General features: G+C 43.0%; 1 pseudogene; it reads left to right on the top strand.

Annotated features, from left to right (window-relative positions):
* The window catches only part of LOC129098941 (transmembrane channel-like protein 3), a 10,107-nt pseudogene extending 5,051 nt beyond the window's left edge, over positions 1-5,056 (top strand).

Here is a 5,056-nt window from a genome sequence, read left to right as displayed (position 1 = left end):
TTAAATAAAAAATGATATCGATATATACAGCGAGTAAAATAAGTATTTTTATTTATTTTTATTATTTTTTTTACAGCTAAAGCAATATGTAAGGTCATTGTGACGACCTTCCACTTTTCTCTGTTTTTTTCCCTAAGAGTAGCTTAATTACACAATAAATCTGTAACTGAATCTCTGGCATAGGATCGATGAAGTCACTACATGTTCAAAATCAATGTTATGTGTGGCAAGGTCAGATAAACAAAATGTTAAGGTTGGCTGTTTGCGTTGGCACTCTGGGTAATATCATTGAGTTGGTGGTGAGGGCGCATCAGATGATGGGGATGCCAAGGAGGAAAAGAAGCTAAAGTACTTTCTAGAGTCAGCTGTGTTTGTGCAGTGTGAGGAGGAGCTGCTGCCCGGTTTTGTGTTTATATTGTTTCTAAATGTCAACTATATGAAAGTACTTAAATGTGTTTTTCAGCGGTCAAGAGAAGATATATGACATCATCTCTGAGACGGTGTCCAATGACTTCCCCCTGTGGTTCAGTAAAGTGATGAGTTACGTCACTAGCCCTGTCGTGGTGCTGCCAGCACTGCTGCTGCTGTTGTAAGACTCAACACACACACACACACACACACACACACACACACACACACACACACACACACACACACACACACACACACACACACACACACACACACACACGTTCATTCCTACATTACCAACTGTGGATCATCACGCTTGTGTGGACTCCTCTTTCTGAAAAAAATAAAAATTGAAATTTTACTTTTCCACAATATTACAGCAAATGAAATGAACTGCACAAAAATCATCAAACACACACACACACACACCTATGACATCAACATGTCGTCACGACTTTTGCCCCTGTGTGTTTCAGCATGCTGATATACTATCTCCAGGCGATAGCCAGATCCCTTAAATTCACCAACAACCAGCTGAGGATGCAGCTCCAGACTGTGAGTTTGTAACGAATCAAACACACTGTACTTGTATCGCTCTTTTCTACTTTTCCTACCACTCAAAGCGCTTTAACACTACATGTCACTCTTCGCCCATTCGCATTTGCATTTAGCAGATTTGCTTCCCCATATGTCATCATTCAGCCTTTAGGTAGAAAACACTAAAGGCTGAATGATACTGTATTTTTGATGGTGAACAAGAAATCAGACTAAAATCCTGCAGTTTCACCAGAACCTCTTTCAGCTCAGGCCCCAGCCCCTCGCTGCAATTTAACCCAAATCCGCCAATGCTACTGGCAGCAGCAGCTCCTCCTCCTCCTCCTTCAGCCAGGAGCAGAGCTTCAACTCGCTGCTCCATCGGAACCAGAACCAGAACCAGTACTGAGCTGGGTAGACTGGGGTAGACATTCAGGGCGGGTCGTCTTTCAATCACTTCCAGTCCATGCGTCCCTGGGAAAGAAACGTAACCCAAAATTGCTCACGGTGGCTTTGTGAATGCCTGGTTATGGATAGTGGCCCCTCCCATCAGCGTATGAATGGGTGAATGACATGTGGTGTTAAAGTGCTTTGAGAGGTCCAAAGACTAGAAAGGGAATATAAACACCACCTCTTTTGTCCAAAAGGAAAGCTAAAAAAATAACAAAATGAAAGAAGCTTGTACTAGCTTTCCTTTAATCTCTTCAGGAGCGGACAGATGACAAAAAGAAAGTCTTCCAGATGGCTGCAGGTACCAGTTGAGTTTTTTTTCTACGTCTCCTGTGTGTGTGTTCCATTAGTTCTTGTAATGTCGTGACCCTCCGTCTGTAACATCCACCCCGTCGTAGCGAGGTTGCAGGCTCCAGAGGCAGCGTCTGACAAGAAGCCGGACCAGCAGGACAGCGACGTCACCAGCCAGGAGGCCTCCATCCACACGCCATCTCCCCGACGGAACGGCAGCGTCACAAACTGCAGCTCTCCCGTTCGCCGTGGAAACAGCATCCACACCATCAGCCAATCAGCTTCTAGAGCCGACCTGAACAGAGGAAGCGTGGCTGGATCGGTCCGAAGTCCAACAGTGACCATACTGCCCAAACACCGGCTGGAGCACATACCTAACAGGTCTGACACACACTGATACATTGGTTTAGCCAATCAGATTGTCTTCAGACAAGAGGCAACCTCTTTTCTTTTTTCTTTTTTTAAAATGTATTTATTTTTTACAGAATGGCTTTTATGTGATGTCGTCGTTTTAATGTTTCATTTTCATTTGGTCTTAGTATTGTATCTTATATTCGTTTACTATATTTGACCTATTTCACTTTATTTTATTTATTTTATTTATTTTATTTATTTTTTTATTTATTTTATTTATTTTATTTATTTTATTTATTTTATTTATTTTGTTCGTTTATTCGATTGTCACTTGTTATTTCATTTTTTTTGCTGGCTTGTCTGTCGAAGCACTTTGTAAACCTTTGTTTTTAAAAGGTGCTATATAAATTAAGTTATTATTATTATTATAATAATTATTATTATTATTATTATTATTATTATTATTATTATTATATGATAGATATATACAATTTCACTGATAAATGGTGAAGATATGGCCAATAGGGATGTCTTAAACTACATCGTGGTTTTAGGGTGCGTTCACAACCTAACCTGCTTGGCTAGGTTAGAACCAACTCTGTTAGCCAGCTTTAGTACTGTTTGGTCTCGTTTTTTTTCCCTGCAAATAATTATCCTGTTAATGTCTGTTTTAAAAGTGTCGTTTTTGTCATTGGTACTTTCATACAGAATGCAGAATAGGAAAAAGTAACGCAATTTCTCTCAGCGTTCCCACCTAAAATAGAGGCATGTGTGTTCAAAAACATGCACTATAATAATAATAATAATCAATCCTTTATTAGTCCCACAATGGGGAAATTATTTCTCTGCATTTAACCATCCCGGAGGAGCAGTGGGCTGCAATGAAGCGCCCGGGGAGCAACTTGGGGTTAGGTGTCTCGCTCAAGGACACCTCGGCATGTTGCCGGTAGAGGGGCTTGAACCACCAACCTTGTGGTTACGGGACAAGCGCTCTACCTCATGTGCCACAGCCTATAGTGTGCAACAACACGGGGGCGCCAAAGCAACACACTTTATTAACCCTTTCGACCTTGGCAAAGGCAGCCAGACCAGATCCACTCCTTCAGGTTATACCTTTTAATATAGATCCTTGTCCCCAGAGGCTTGCTGTTTACCAGAAAGGAACTGACTCAATACATTAGCTTACAGTAGCTTCAACTGTACAAAAATGGACCCACCTCTGGATTGATCATTTTGAACAGCTTAAAGCTTTTTCAAACGTCATAATGTTAGTGCTTCTCGTCAAAGTGTTAATAGTGGCAGCCTATACTGTATATATTACAATATTACTTTGACTATTTTATTGTTAAGATTATTACAAAAGTTTAGGGCAAGAAAAATTATTTCAATATAAGGTTGGAATTCTAATACATTTATAAATATTTGAAAAACTATTTGACTTTGAACTCCGAATTCTGACTTACAACTCTGAACTAAAATAAATTTTAGATTATAGATTTATAGATTGTAAATAATTTCATCCAACGTTTAATTAAAATGGTGACTTCTTTGATTTGGTTTTTGGAATTTTGCAATTTTGATTTGAAAACAATTCATTGTTCATTTTATTAAAACCTGGGTTTTTTTTTCTAAATGCCGTTCAGTTTGTTTTTTCAAAAATATTTGACTTTGTGAACTGTTTTTTGGCATGAAAAAGGGACCAATTTAAAGTGAATATTGGCTTAAAGGACATACTCTTGTTGCATGTTTAAAAAACTTTTGTCACTGCTGAAAAATATAAATCATAAATCAGTTTTTTTTTATGTATTCATTTAAGTTTTGAACCCTATTTAATGACCCACTACAGTGAACAATGTGTCGCCTTACATGTTGTCAAAAATTGTGGCAATGCATTGCAAACATTTTCATGAAGCGTTATGCAATGATAACATACCAACAATAATATCACATGCCAGTCATCTGAGCTCATTCTCATGTGTTGTCCTCTCTTGTAACAGGCCCCGCCCCTTTCTTGGTGGCCCGAGTGGCACCTGCAGGTCCAAGTCCTACCACATGGGCTACAATCCCCGGCTCGCTTTTCTGACGACATCCACTCTGACCCCCTGTACAGGAAGGCCATACGCTCCATACATCCAGTGGAGGCCGCCGGGATCATCGCTGCCCAGAGTTACGGAGGCCGGCGTGGTCACACCACCCGCTACGTGATCGTCAATGAGCACGAGCCCAGGAAGAAGCTGCTGCGCTCATCCACGCGGATCCCACGCCATTACCTCATGGAGGAGCCTGCGGAGATCCTGGAGCTGTACCCACGCAACGTTAAACGCTACACGCCCCGCCCCGCTCACCACAATGCACATCCTCACCGCGCCCACCCATCGCACCAGCATCTGAGCGAAGAGGAGGAGGAGGAGGAGGAGGAGGAGGAGGAGGAAAAAAAAAGCAGGAGAAGGATGGCATCGGGGAAGGCCCACCGTCCCCGATCCCTCTCCGACCTTCACCAGCCGGCACACTTCTACATCGGGGACCGCGTAGAGGGCCATGCGTCTGCGGTTAAAGAAGGTCACGCTCGAGCTCGAGGAAGGCAAGGAGCGCAAGAACCGAATGAAGGGGAGGAGGAGGGTGAAGTAGAAATGGACTGTGGAGATTTAGAGCCAAACTCCCAGGTCCGGGCCAAGGTGAGAGGAGCAGACTCGCTCCTCGTGCGAACCAGGCGTCACATCCATTCCCCGGGGAGACACTGCCAGTCCCCAGCCAGGACCCGGCACATGGAGTCTTTGGCGAGGCCCAAGACGAGACCAAAGCTGGAGACCCCCGTGACCGAGTCGGACTCGGCTTCCCTGGCCTCCAGCAGTGACCAGCAGAACAGCAGCACTGACCAGTACATTCAGGTCATCCACAACAAGGAGCACCACCTCAAGACTGATGCCAGACAAGGGAAGATGGGCAAAAGAAGTCCAAAACCATCATTGATCTAAATGTCGTTGAATCGAATGACCTTGTCTGCTCCAATGTATGA

This window comes from Anoplopoma fimbria, chromosome 2 (genome assembly GCF_027596085.1).
Source record: "Anoplopoma fimbria isolate UVic2021 breed Golden Eagle Sablefish chromosome 2, Afim_UVic_2022, whole genome shotgun sequence".
NCBI classification, from domain to species: Eukaryota; Metazoa; Chordata; class Actinopteri; order Perciformes; family Anoplopomatidae; genus Anoplopoma; species Anoplopoma fimbria.
Note: the sequence above shows the minus strand (reverse complement) of the source record. Positions and strands in the feature narration are given on the sequence as shown.